Source organism: Heptranchias perlo, chromosome 14 (genome assembly GCF_035084215.1).
Source record: "Heptranchias perlo isolate sHepPer1 chromosome 14, sHepPer1.hap1, whole genome shotgun sequence".
Lineage (NCBI taxonomy): Eukaryota > Metazoa > Chordata > Chondrichthyes > Hexanchiformes > Hexanchidae > Heptranchias > Heptranchias perlo.
Window position 1 is genome coordinate 62,739,905 of NC_090338.1, and position 15,473 is coordinate 62,755,377.

The following is a 15,473-nucleotide window of genomic DNA, read 5'->3' on the forward strand; positions in this document are numbered from 1 at the left end:
CCATGAGCTGCGAATCTCCAGACCTTGCTGGCTGATTTACGCTGCTCCTCCGTTTGCCTCACACAAACAGCATCTCCCCCTTAGCCTCCCCGTTATTTATAAGAGCTTGCTGGATTTGCACATTAATTCCTCATTAAACTCGCCGCAGAAAGTTAGGGCTCATAGTTAATAGTGCAAGTACCCTTTTAACAATGTGATCATTGTTAATGCAATGCCAATCAATCTCTCCGGCCCAGTAGGGAACAATTTAAACTGTTGAGTCTCATTCCTGCATGTAGTTAATTGTTAGAGATTTTAAGAATTTCAAATTTTAAATTTGACATTTTTTTCTTACATTTCCTTTCTGTCTCTTTTTTCTATTCCAATCTTTCTTACCATCTCTTTACTTCTCTTCCTGTACCTGGTTTGACTCTCATTCACCCTCCTTCTCCGTCGTTCCTCTGTTTTTCTCTCAATCCTTAAATCTCATTGGTTAGGGAGATACACTGTTGGTCCCGTCATTCACTAAGGTCCCAGATGTCCACGCCGTTATCAGCTTGCACTTCCAGCAAAACTTTTTGGAGCTGAAGGGTGCAGGTAAAAGTCTATCTAACGGCGCAGCCCGCAAGATGCCTCACTCCAGCACGATTTGACCTAGTGTCCACAGGGGCTGCAATTCAGCTATGCGTGCAGAGACTGTTTTTCCACTAATATATATATATATATATAATAAAAGAAAGAAAGACTTGCATTTATATAGCACCTTGCACGACGTCCCAAAGTGCTTTACAGCCAATGAAGTGTAGTCACTGTTGCAATGTAGAGAACAAGACAGCCAATTTGCGCACAGCAAGGCCCCACAAACAGCAACGTGATAATGACCAGATCATCTGTTTTAGTGATGTTTGGTGAGGGATAAATATTGACCAGGACACCAGGGAGACTTCTCCAGCTCTTCTTATAATGCAGTGGGATCTTTCACGTCCACCTGGTTTAACATCTCATCCGAAAGATGGCGCCTCCAACAGTGCAGCACTCCCTCAGTGCTGCCCTGGAGTGTCGGCCTAGATTTTGTACTCATGCCTCTGGAGTAGGACTTGAACCCACACATTCTGACTCAAGAAGCGAGAGTGGTACCACCGAGCCACAATGGTCTGCTATATGAATAGAAGCAACATTGTTCCTGATACAGGATTTCTTATTCCATATAATATATATGTTGTGCTGACTTGCCTTTAAATATACATCTAGCGTCTGCTATTTCACTTTGATTGGTCCCTGTGGAATTTACTGAAAACTTTGCTGGATTTCATAGATTACACATGTCACATTTCACATATTTTATGCTCATAGCACAGAATGGAAATAGGGAACCGTCAGCAGCACTTCTCTGCTCTGCATTGACAATAGTAATTATTCAAAATATTAATAATTATAATAATCGTTAAAAACGTTCAACTTACAGTGACTTCCTCTACCAGATCGCAATTAGTGACGACAGGGAAAATGCAGACTGACAGAAATTAGCAGTTTCCCTTCATGTCTTTTGTTTCCCCCCCCATCAATTTTCACCCCGACTCTGATGAAGGCAGTGAATAATGCTGGTGTGTAGTTCCAGCAGTGCCACCTGTCTTTTGATACTTTGTCCAACAGGCCTTTCTCCAAACAAGTGTGAGGTGGACAACCAATGTCTGAAGCATTCATGGCCAAGTCCAGTCCTGCTCTATCATGTCCTGACCCAACATTCATACTTACACAACTTTCAGCAAGAGTTCCCTGGAACCCTGGCTGATTTTTCCCACTCCCTAACCCAGAGACACTGAGGCCAATCGTAGCACTCATACCGCCATCTGAACTGAGATCATCTAATTCAACAACATTAACAAAACCAGCTTCTGTTTTTTAGAGCAGATCCCATGTAGAAGCACGTCTAAGTGCTTTACAAGAGGACGAGGAAAAAGGCAAACAGGAGATGGGAAAGAAGAAGGAGGTAGAGGTGGACTGAAAACACAACTGAAGAGTTACATTTTTAGGAAGTGCTTGAAGGAAGGGAGTGGGAGGTGATGCTTTCAGGAACATAGCAGTAGGCCATTCAGCCCCTCGAGCCTGCTCTGCCATTCAATTAAATTATGGCTGATCTGTATCTTAACTCCATTCACCTGCCTTTGCTACATATCCCTTGATACCATTATCTAACAAAAATCTATCGATCTCAGTTTTGAAAGTTCCAATTGTCCCCGAGCATCCACAGCCTTTTGGAGGAAAGAAGTCCAGATTTCTACTACCCTTTGTGTGAAAAATGCTTCCTGATTTCGATCTGAAGTGACCCAACTCTGATTTTAAGATCATGTTCCTTCAGTCTTGAGTCTCCCACCAGAGGAAATAGTTACTCTGTATCTACCCTATCACATTATTTTAACATTTTAAACACCTCGATCAGATCACCCCTCATTCTTCCAAAATCAAGGGAGTACAAGCCAAGTTTATGCAACCTGACCTCATAATTTAACCCTCTAAGCCCTGGTATCATTCCAGACAATCTGCGCTGCACCCTCTCCAAGGCCAATATATCCCTCCTGAGGTGAAGTGCCCAGAATTGAACGCAGTCCTCCAGATTGGCATTGACCAATGTTCTATACAACTGAGGCATAACTTCCTTTCCTTTGTAATCCAGCCCCCTTGAGGTAAAGGCCAACAGTCCATTAGCCTTTTTGATTATTTTTGTACCTATCTACTAGCTTTAAATGATTTGTGTACTTGGACTCCCAAATCTCTTTGCTCCTCTACAGTTCCTGGTTTCTCGCCATTTAGAAAATACTCTGATTTATCTTTCTTAGGCCCAAAGTGGATGACCTCACACCTGCCCACACTGAACTCCATCTACCATAGTTTTGCCCACTTACTTAATCCGTCTATTTCCTTTTCAAACTTTCTGATCCCATCTGCATTACTTACTGTGCCACCTAAAAGTGTCATCTGCAAACTTGGATATACAACTTTCTATTCCTTCGTCATTAATAAACATGGTGAAAAGTTGAGGCTCCAGAATAGAACCCTAGGGAAACCACTTGTCACATCCTGCCAATCTGAGTATCGACCCTTTATCCCCACTCTCTGGCCCCGATATTAGAATGGAGGCAGAATGGCAGCGGGGGGTGGGCGGGGGGGGTGGGGTTTGGTGTGTGGGTAACCCGCCCAATAAAAAATGTCCATTTCACTAGCGATCGCAAGTCGATTGGTGGCATTTAACGTGGCTTCCGGGTTCGCCATTCGAAAGCTGCACAGCAGACGGACTGTGCACCCGCATCACAGGCTGTCAGCTGGAGAAGCTCTATTTAAAGGGGCAGTCCTCCAATGGCTGCTCCTGGAGCAAACATTCACACACCACAATGGAACAGCACAGGGGCAAGGCTGCTCCAAGATTCAATGATGCCTCACTCCAGGTGCTACTGGATGGGGTGAGCAGGGGGAGGGATGTGTTCTACCCAGTGGACGGGAGGAAGTGGCCTGCCTCTGCCACTAAGAAGGCCTGGCTCGAGGTAGCAGAGGAGGTCACCAGCAGCAGTAACATCTCCCGCACCTGGATCCAGTGCAGGAAGTGCTTCAATGACCTAACTAGGTCAGCCAAAGTGAGTACACTTAATCATTCTCCTACATTCTGTCTTCCACATCTCGCCCCTACCCCCCAACTCATTCTGCACTGCCAACACTACTCTATCAAATCACTCCTCACACCCACTCAAAGCTCATCCTCAACTTACCTGCACTTCCTCATCTCCCCAGTACTCACCCCACCACTACCACTCACCCCAATCCTCATACAATGTCATGGCTCTGTCTCATACTCACCCTCCGGTGCATCTCTTTCACAGTCAGCCGCACCCTAACCAATGCATTCATCGGTTGGTCACGTCACCATCACTCACTCACACACATTTGTACTTTCTCCCCTTAAAGGAGAAGAGAGCTCAGAATGCACGGGAGAGGGCGTGGATCGGAGGGGGGGCTGCAACAAATCATCATCAACACAGAAGCGGAATAGGAGGTGCTGGAGCTCAGCCGAACTCTCGAGTGCCTGTCCGTCGGGGACGCCGAGACTGGCACCCAACAAACGTCTGGTGACATAACTTTAACATTCAGTACAGACAATATGAATTGATGTTAAGACGCCTCGCCATCTTCAACACCTCAGTATGCTCGTCGCAACATGACAGATCTGTGATGATGCTTAACATTGCCTTCTGTTCTCTTACAGGGCCTTCAGCGACCGCTGTGACGGCAGAGGGCAATTCCTCAGAGGACCTGCCAGCCTCTGAGGGTGCATCGTCACATCTGGCTGAGCCATCCACCAGCGCAGATACTCAAACCTCGGTGGGTCCTAGTCCGCAGCTAGTTGGGTTGGCACATGGTGAGTCACCACACACATATGAGCACGAGCAGACACTGGTGACCGGGGCAGCTGTGAAGAGTCCACGTCAATGGGAGCACTCATCTCCAGGCTCTGCTCAGCTGGACACAGATGCTGAACCCTGGGGGCCATCCTTTAAAAGGAGAATGATTGAGGGACAGCAACACATTTACAAGGTGCTGGAACAGGTGCCACACGCACTCTCCACAATAGTGCAGAGGATGGAGGAATCCAACTCCTGCATGAGTGGAATGGTGGCACAGTTATGGGAGGGAATCTCTGAGATACTGTCACAGGGATGTGAGGGAATCTCTGAGATAGTGTCATAGGGATGTGAGGGAATCTCTGAGATAGTGTCACAGGGACGTGAGGGCATCTCTGAGATAGTGTCACAGGGACGTGAGGGCATCTCTGAGATAGTGTCACAGGGACGTGAGGGCATCTCTGAGATAGTGTCACAGGGACGTGAGGGCATCTCTGAGATAGTGTCACAAGGATGTGAGGGCACCTCTGAGATAGTGTCACAGGGACGTAAGCAACTCTCTGAGATAGTGTCACGGGTAAGTGCGGGAATGTCTGCAATGGAGAGAAAAGGGTGGCCTCCATTGAGCTTCAAGCACAACTCACAAATGAGTCCCACTGCCCTCTCTGTCTGGCTGAGGTCGTCCATGGGGAAGTTGGCGTACTGCGAGGCCCTGCAAAACAAGCCGTCAGTGACCTGCCTTATGCACTTGTGTGCAGACGACTGAGAGACCCCGGTGATGTCCCCAGTGGCATCCTGGAGTGATCTGGAGGTGAAGAAGTTGAGGGCAGTGGTGACTTTGACAGCGACAGGTAAGGATGCTGCTCGGCCCAGCCGGGAGCAGCTCGGTATGAAGGAGGCTGCAGATGCCTGTGACAACCTGGCGACTGACTGTCAGCCTCCGTATGCACTGCTGCTCAGAGAGGTCTAGGAAACTGAGCCGCGGTCTGTAGACCCTGTTGCGAGGATAGTGCCTCCTGTGACGTTGCTCTTTCTGTTATTGACCTCCGTGCTCTTGTGCAGGTGCCTGTGCCGCAGCATTGTGTTGAGGAGCTCCAAGTGGCGGAGGTGGACGCCGTGCCTGGCGAGGCTGGCGATGTTCCTCATCCTCAGATGAAGTGGTGAATGCAGCCATGGCACCCCCATTCTGACGGTGTGAGTTTGAGGGGGTCCGCAAAATAGGTAAATATGTTTACACAGCAGAATTTCAAGTGGGAAGTAAGAATTTTCAGGGAGAACACAAAGATCTTGCAGCCAAAACTTTGTCTGAAATAACAGAGTGCCCTGCTGCAATAATGACCTTTTCTCCCCATCTGTCAAATAAGCATTTGCATCTCCCACTGGCTGCTGGCTGAAATACATCTGTTGCATCATGGAGTGCTCCCACAGCACGGGAAACACGTTAAAGATGCTTCAAAATATCACCCCTGCCAAAATGTGGACAAAATTAAGCACTTCAAGTACTTAAACTACCTCAACAGCTGTGTAAAGGATCATCCCACTGGCTTTAACTGCTGGTGGGACCTCTGCATTTGGGAGGAGTGCGCGCACCCAGACGCGTCAATGGGGAACCCGGAAGTCTGCGGGTTGGAGCTGGGCTCTGAACCCAAATGGGATTTCCCCGATTTTCGGAGCCCCTCCACCTCCAATGCACCCACAATTTCCCGGGAAACTCGAGCCCTCTGTCTCCTACCTCCTAACCAATTTCCAACCCAAATCAAAAGGCTACTTCCAATTTCATGCACTCTCATTTTTGCTAATACTCTTTTGTGTGGAACTTTATTGAATGCCTTCTGGAAGTCCATATAGTTAACATCCATCGACCCCCCCTTGTCTATCTTAGTAGGGAACACCTCAAATAAATCAACTAGATTAGTCAGACTTGACTTATTTTTTAACAAAGCCGTGCTGGCTCTCTCTGATCAGCTCAAATTTGTTCAAGTGCTCAGTCACTTTATCCTTAATGATGAATTCTAGTAGCTTCCCTGATGTTAAATTGACAGGCCTGTAGTTACCTGGTTTCTCTCTCCTACCCTTCTCAAATGATGGAGTGACATTCGCAATTTTCAAATCTAACAGTACGATACCCGAATCAAGAGAGCTTTGGAAGATTATAACAGACACTTCTGCAATTTCCTCACCTAATTCTTTTTATTCTCTAGGGTGGAAACCATCAGGCCTCTGAGATTTATTTATCCTAAATCCCATTTTTTTTCCATTACCATTTTCTTCACTGATGTTGAATACAATAATTTCCTCCCCTTGATTTTTTTTTTATTTGTTCATGGCATGTGGGCATCGCTGGCAAGGTCAGCATTTATTACCTATCCCTAATTGCCCTTGTCCTTCTAGGTGGTAGAGGTCGCGGGTTTGGGAGGCGCTGTCGAAGAAGCCTTGGCGAGTTGCGCCGATGGTGGAGGGAGTGAATGTTTAGGGTGGTGGATGGGGTGCCAATCAAGTGGGCTGCTTTGTCCTGGATGGTGTTGAGCTTCTTGAGTGTTGTTGGAGCTGCACTCATCCAGGCAAGTGGACAGTATTCCATCACACTCCTGACTTGTGCCTTGTAGATGGTGGAAAGGCTTTGGGGAGTCAGAAGGTGAGTCACTCGCCACAGAATACCCAGCCTCTGACCTGCTCTTGTCGCCACAGTATTTATATGGCTGGTCCAGTTAAGTTTCTGGTCAATGGTAACCCCCAGGATGTTGATGGTGGGGGATTCGGCGATGGTAATGCCATTGAATGTCAAGAGGAGGTGGTTAGATTCTCTCTTGTTGGAGATGGTCATTGCCTGGCAATTGTCTGGCACGAATGTTACTTGCCACTTATCAGCCCAAGCCTGGATGTTGTCCAGGTCTTGCTGCATGCGGGCTTGGACTGCTTCATTATCTGAGGGGTTGCAAATGGAACTGAACACTGTGCAATCATCAGCGAACTTCCCCATTTCCGACCTTATGATGGAGGGAAGGTCATTGATGAAGCAGCTGAAGATGGTTGGGCCTAGGACACTGCCCTGAGGAACTCGTGCAGCAATGTCCTGGGGCTGAGATGATTGGCCTCCAACAACCACTACCATCTTCCTTTCTGCCTAGGTATGACTCCAGCCACTGGAGAGTTTTCCCCCTAATTCCCACTGACTTCAATTTTACTAGGGCTCCTTGGTGCCACACTCGGTCAAATGCTGCCTTGATGTCAAGGGCAGTCACTCTCACCTCACCTCTGGAATTCAGCTCTTTTGTCCATGTTTGGACCAAGGCTGTAATGAGGTCCGGAGCCGAGTGGTCCTGACGGAACCCAAGCTGAGCATCGGTGAGCAGGTTATTGGTGAGTAAGTGCCATTTGATGGTACTGTCGACGACAGCTTCCATCACTTTGCTGATGATTGAGAGTTGACGGATGGGGCGGTAATTGGCCAGATTGGATTTGTCCTGCTTTTTTCCACATTGTCGGGTAGATGCCAGTATTTTTAGTTTCCCTTCTATCACTGGTATTTTATCCTCTTCCTCTATCCTAAATGGATACAAAGTACACGATTAATAAATCTGCCATTACCTTATTATCTATTACCGTATCACCTGTGCCTGTCTTTAATGGGCCCACATCTCTCTTAGCCACTCACTTACTCTTAATATACTTATAAAAACTTTTGGGAGAGAGTTACAAAAAGTAGAGGCGCAATTGACTGCAAGATCAGCTCCCGAGGGTGGCACAGATCAGGAGTCAACCCTGAAACATTCCTGGTCTGTATGACTGAGTTCCACTGACAAACACATCAGTGCTATTGCTTTCATAGAACTCCAGACTAGTCGATATCCTTGGTGCGTTGAGAGTTCTGATTCACATCTGTCAGCCGGGCAGCATGCTCCTCTCTCACTGAGTGCTGCCATCAATCAGCCTTTTCTTGAAACAATCAATAGTTTCCCTGCAAATTGAGCAGGGTAGCTTCTCAAAGTCAGCATGGAAAATCCTACTTGAACACAAATGATTTTAGCTTTTTTTCAACCGTTGATGAAGATTAGTGACTACTGACAGTCCCACTGGCAATGATGAGCCCTGATTTGACCTGACCAGACTTATCACGTGATGCATTACATCACATATCTGTGCCTTGTGGGATGGCAGCCAGAGCTAGGATGTCACACTGCGGACACAACTCCACCCTGAGCTAACGTAACTTGTGTGCAATTTTGATTAATGTGAAATCAGATTGTGTATTTGATTGGCTGGTGCAGAGTTAAGGATTTTTATGAGTTTGTGAGTTCCATGGGACCATAATTTCTAAACAGTGTCTGCTGTTCCATTATAAATATAAGGGGTCTGTTATTATATGCTAAGCATATATATTTGTACTACAGTAAGGATCTGCTTTTGCATTATAACATGAAGGATCTGCAATTCCATTACAGTGTAAAGGGTCTGCTATTCTATACTGTATACAGGATATGCTACTCCATTAATATTATAAAGGGTTTGGCATTCTGTACTAAATATGAGATCTGCTATTCTCTATCATATTTATCCAGGGTCTGCTGGTTTATTATCATAAATAATACCACCCATAATGCCCTAGTGTATAAAGGCACAGCTCGATGTACCATTGGGCCGTAGGGACCAATTACATTGGTCTGTGCTGAGTTATTTGATTTCTGATGGGGTAGTCCCCTGAAGTAATTTCTGAACTCTAGCCACAGTAACACTTGCTGAAAGTGTAATTGGGCTTCAGGTGAGGCTAGGGTCGGGCTGAGCTCTGATGGGATCTTTAATGTCCAGCATATCAATCAGAAGTAGCAACCCCGACCAATTTCTCTCCCCTTCCCCTCAACATTGAAACCAGTTATGGCACCCTGCTGCCATCCCACCTGAGATGAGCTAACTCAGGACAAACCAGGGATTAGCTTTGGAACCTTTCTGATTTCTGCGGTTCAGTGCCACATCAGGACATGCGTTTACTGATTTTTTGGGGCCACCGAGAGGTGTATTGAGCATACCCATCAGCTCCACTGTCAGCTTGGCTCAGTTGGTAACACACTTGCCTTTGAGTTAGTTTAAGTATTTGAGCAGTACTGAGGGAGTGCTACCTTGTTGAACATGCTGTCCTTCAGATGAGACGTTAAAACAAGGCTCTGTCGTTTGGTTCAGTTCAATATTAAACATCCCATGGCATTATTTGAAGAAGAGTAGGCAGTTGTCTTGGCCGTAGTTTCTCTGTCAACCAACACCACCAAAAAAATTAATTGGTCACATCTTATTGCTGTTTTTGGGAGCTTGCTGTGCACAAAATGGCTGCTGCATTTATCTACATAACAACAGTAACTGCATTTCAAAAATGATTATTTGGATATGAAATGCTTTGGGATGTCCTCAGAGATGTGAGATGGCATTATATAAATGCAAAATTTTTTTACCCACTAAACAACATAAAGTTAGATTTCAAAAATATTTAATCAGAGTAAACTTTTCAAGCCTTCATTTGCCTTCATGGAGGCCCAGGATAGCATTGACAAACACAGTCTGAAGTATACTTGAGCCAGATCGATTACACATTAATAAAAATACAGGTAACAGATAGAGGCACAGGATGACAAGCAATATTTATTTAGAGAATGGTTTCATTGATTTTAAAACAAGCTGTTAAATGTTATTTTTCAAGTGCAGTGAAAGGATTTTTCTTTAAGTCCTGAATCGAATAGTTTGTACTTTGATTTGCCTCATCTGTGTGTTCAGGGAGTTTTGCTGGACAGGAGCTCAATAATCTCCTTCAATAGTTGTTGACCCATTGAAGTCACAAATTGTCTATTCCTCCTGCAAATTTTGGAGAATTTACTAAGTTTGATGGCTGTATAGTTTGAGAGGACGAATCTGTCACATTTATAAATTCAGAAGGTCAAGCGTTTGATGTTTGTACTTCAAGCCCCACTCCAGAGACTTGAGCACATAATCTAGGCTGACACTTCAGAACAGTACTGAGGGCATGCTGCACTGTCAGAGGTCTGTCTTTCAGATGAAACATTAAACTAAGGCTCCATCTGCCCACTCAGGTAGAGGTAAAAGTATCCCATGGGAATATTCAAAGAGGAGCAAAGGAATTCTCCCAGTGACCTGACCAACATTCATCTTTCAGCCAACATCACTGGCCAATTATCTTCTTGTTATTTGTGGGACCTTGTTATGTGTTTCCCTACATTACGATAGTGACCATACTTCAAAAGTACTTCATCGCTGTGAAGCTCTTTGGGACATCAACAGATTGTGAAAGATGCTTTCTTTCTTTAGGGCATTGCTACTATAATGGTTCTACATAACAATGTGATAAATCAACAAATGTAACAGTTATGCATTGCACATTTAACACTGAGACACTGTCATGAAGAATATTTACTCAAAATGTTAACGACTTTCTTTTCAGATGTTGATGGACCCACTGTGTTATTTTGATATTATATCTGTAACTATAGTTAATGTGTTAATTTGGTGTCTCCATAATATGGGGAAGTATTTAATATACCAGTGTGCTGTAGCAGTCAGTCTTGAATTTAGCAAAGAGTAACAGAGAGCCAAGAGCTTATTACATATTGGGTAACAAGGAGTCAGGAGTATACAATGTGAAGGTTAACAGAGAGCCATCAACTCATTACATAGAGAGTAAGAGGGGTGTTGTGACTCCAAATTTACACCTCATTTCCAGCACATCACTGAGAAGGATGCACACTCCACGATATTACTGCCCACCCCCAGTCATGCAGATCTTATCAAGATCTTAGTGAAGAGCTCTGCATGAGAAGAATGTGCTTCATCAAAGAGGCTGCAGAAAAGCTGGGCTGCCTTCTGCATGGAGACCTGCAGCCAAGCTCATTTACCCAGACACCATTGGAAAGTGCTGACAACATTTAATTTTTATGCCACCAGCTTATTTTAAGCATTTTGATGTATGCAGTAACACCCAAGGTGCCACCTAGGCATGCATTCCCCAGGTAAGTGACACACCTTTTAGAAGAGCTTAAGAATTCATCCAAGTTGGCATGGCAACAAGACAACAGTGTGATGGGCCATCTAGTTTCATCACATTGCTCGGTCTCCTAAAGTGCAGGGTACCGTAGATGATACATGCATAGCATTGCAAGCTTCTACCTTTAACCCCATTGATTTTCTTAAATTTGATTTACCATTCACTGAATGTCTGAATTATATGCAAAGTGTACTCCATATCAATCCCAGATTTGCTGAAAGTTGCAGTGATGTCTTCATCCTTAATAATTCTGCTCTCCCCAAGCTCTTCAAGGAAGAAAGTCAAGGTGACTGGATGGCTTGTTGGTGAGTAAGTATTCCCCCCTTGTTACTATGGAATAATAGGCCCTCAGCGAGAGGCAAGAACAGCAGCTGAGGATGCTACAATGAGGCATGTGCCTCTACTAGTGTTGTGATAGAGAGAACCATAGGGGTTTTAAAGAGGTGCTTTTGCTGCCTCAATAGATCGGAGGGGGGATCTACAATAAGATCCCAAATGTGTACCTCGCATAATTTTAGCTAGTTGTGTCCTGCACAGCTTTGCCTTTCAAGAATGGACATGTATGGACATACCATTTAGGTCAATTACGGGCTAACTGCTGTTAGACAGTCAAGGAGAGCTTTATCCCGCCATGTTGCTGGGTAAAGTTTTCTATACATTGGAAGATAAATCCCCAGTTCCAACCTAAGGTCAGAAGAAAGCAGCAGGAAATGACTGGCTTTCTTTTTTTTTAAACATATAATTTTTTAAAAGTGTGACACAAAAATTCACCTGTTCATTGCCTGAGCTGTGGGACAGATTTCAAAACTTTTTATATAAATCGTAGTGAATCTCCTGTGGCGTTACTCATGGTGAGACAGAGGATGCACTGTTTTCATTGGAATATAGGGCTGTTACGACATGTAACACACAATACATTATCAGGGCCACTGATTTAGAACATTCCTATAACTGAATAAGTCAAATGACATTTTTATTATGGATTATTTGAGGATCAAATTCCGCAACTGTCCATTTCTCGTTGAAAGCAGTAAATTAATTATTATTGCATGTTCATTTATCTATACATTTAATTTTTATCCTTTGCCTTTTTTAAAGCCCAGAATACACAGGAAGATGATAAGCAACATGCACCAGATTGGAGGTAGTTATGTGGAGTTGAGCAGTAGTGGCGATGGGGGTGTGGGGTTTTGGAACAGTTATGGGGAGGTGCTGGACTTCAGTAGCGCTTGAGTAGTTCTGGGTATGGATGTTTTGTAGAGGGAAAGATACAGTTTTGGTAGCACTGAGAGGTTGAAATATGGGGTTTGGTTCACGAGGTGAATGTTCGAGTTTGGCAATTCTGGGTCTTGACAGTAGTGGGGCTCCCATGGTCTGAATGCAATGGCAGTGGAGGATCGCAGGAGGTGTCAGAACTCAGAGAGTGTTCTGGTAACACTGAGATGGGGGCAGCAGTATTACAGCACTGGGAGATCTTGAGGAAGAGGTATCCCAGGATGTGGCAGCATTAGCGTGTGAGGTCCCAGAGTCTTCAAGCATTTGGAGTTTTAGAGTCAAGGGTCAAGCAGCAGTAGGAGGGATCCTGGAAGGTACTAAAGTTTGTCAGCATTGGGGGCAGAGGGCCCCAGGGTGTGGTAGTTCTAATGATGGCTGATGGGGCCTGAAACACTATAAAGGGGCTGGGCTGTGTCAGAACTGGGATGGGGAAAGTCCTAGAATGCACATTGTAAGGGGTTTTGTTTCCGGGGCTTATTGTAGGTCAGCCAGCTATGTTTTCCTGAGCTGCCCTGCCCGCTGTGCGGTTTCGAATCGCTTTCCCCTTCCTGATTCTGAGCTCAGGACTTATTGAGCGGTAATAAGGACAGATGAACAGACCAGTGGATTGGTGCAAGGAAAACCAATGTTTATTAATAAGAAAACTAAAACTACAAGGTAAACAATATTATACACAAGATAAAAGGAATCGCTATGGATGCAATACAGTCTTACACTCAACGGGGTGGAAGAAATGGACACATCGAGGGAAAATTCTAAAATCACAATTTTAGCAATACCCCTTTAACTCCCACCCTTACACCTAGCTAGGTTGTCTTGTGGCGGCCAGAAAAAAAAATAATGCTCACTTTGAAACAGATGAAAAGGCCTGGCCCCTGTGTCCTGCTGCTGCCGTCGACATGTGGTTGCGATGTTTACTGGACGGCCTTCCTTCTTGGTTGCTAGCAGACAGACAGGACACTGGGCCAAGGCGAAGAGAAAGAGAGCGAGAGGTTCTGGGATGGCCCCCAGTTATACCCTCCCGGTAATGGGTTAATTTCGCGCCTCATCAGTTTGTTCCTTTGTCCGATTTGGGCTGAAAACATAAAACAAAAGGGGTCCTGATCTTGGCCCATTTACATTAATGGCTGGTACTTGTACTGATCTGTTCCATAACTGCTTTCCATTGTTCCGAATGTTCCTTAATGGGCTATCTTTAGTCCTGGGATTATTCCTGCTCAAATTTTGATGTGTAGGCCGTCAACGTTGATGCCTTGCCTCAGGGCGTGAATGCAACTGCACTGTTCAAAGAAACCTGTCTGAAACACGGAGCCTGCCAAGCTGTTAGAGAATCCAATTTCAAATCTGCTGGCCCTTGGCCATGTGACTGACCACAGCCATTTTGAAAGACCCTGGATTTTTTTAAAACACAGTCACACCAGGGTTTCTTTAATAACTCCAATAAATCTTCGGGGGTGGGGAACATGTGAAATTTTGCGAATCCCTTCAACATATACTGGGAACAGCGGGGTCCCGTAGACTTGTAGCAATGGATAGGGGACCCTGTAGAGGCCAGAGTTCTATGGCTCGAGGGGGTTATAGAGATAGGGAGGGGCGTGGCATGTTAACCCTGGCAATTCAGCCGGCTCCATTTTGAAAGGGTCTTACCGCCGGGTGTCCAAAGCGCCTGCCTGTTTCAGGCAATAGATCACTTTTTGTGTGGAAATCGGAGTCCCATGACAAAAATAGGGCCCCGATTGGCATTTTAGGTCGGAACTGGTCGGAGCCTGTGCCGTACGCCGTGGGCACTCCCACCAGATCCACAGGTGATGGAACTGAAGAGGCCAAGCAACAGTAAGTGTCGAATTATTTTTGTGGGCCCTGGAAGAGCACCTTGCCTCAGTCCGGTGAACTGCATCAGGACAACTGTTTGACGCCCTGCAGCTTGCCTGACAAATTTAAATGAGGCTGGGTCCTCAAAATCATGGCGGGGGGGGCTCTTCGCCACCAGGACGGGCAACCAATCAGTGCGGTCCGCCAGTCGGTCGCCCAACAATCGAAATTGACCCCTTTGTATTTTATTTTACCATAATCTAGAGAGGTTTTGTCAGAAGGGCCACATTAAGATATCAGCAGGTGGCAGTATGGCACATACATAGTAGTTCAGGTACAGTATAGTACAATGGTGCTCATTGGTCACTCTGTGCTGATCAATTGGTCAGGACTATTTGTGCGGGAGCTGGATACGGGAATTTCTGAAGGCAGTTAGTTATCGGTGTCTGCAGCATAAATCTTCCTAGCTGCATGTCTGCTGCCTTCATCTCTTCCTCCGCTTCTGCTTCTGGTGGGCTTTGGGCTCGTTCTGTGTCCTGCTGCATGCCTTGTCCTCCTTGTACAGCAAAATTACATGATATGCAGAAGATGGTGCAAATATTTGAGACCATTGCAGGAGTGTACAGCAGCGCCCTGCCTGAGCTGTACAAACATTGGAACATTTGTTCCAGCATATCTGTGGTGTGCTTCACAGTAATTCTGGGTTGACGCATGTACCTCATTGTATTTATGTTCACCTGCTGTTTAGCGGCTTCTCAGTGTAGTCATCAGCCAAACTGCAGTGGGTATTCCTGGTCCCCTAGCATCCATCCGCCCAATCTCCCTGAGCCTAGCACCGTAGAAAGGGGAAACGCATCATGGGTGCTTTCCAGGCTGTCGAGCATTGACCTGCATAATTATGTTCCTGTGGTTACGTACCACCTGAATGTTAATCAAATGGAAGCCTTTTCTGCTGACGCGGGCTGCGTGAGGAG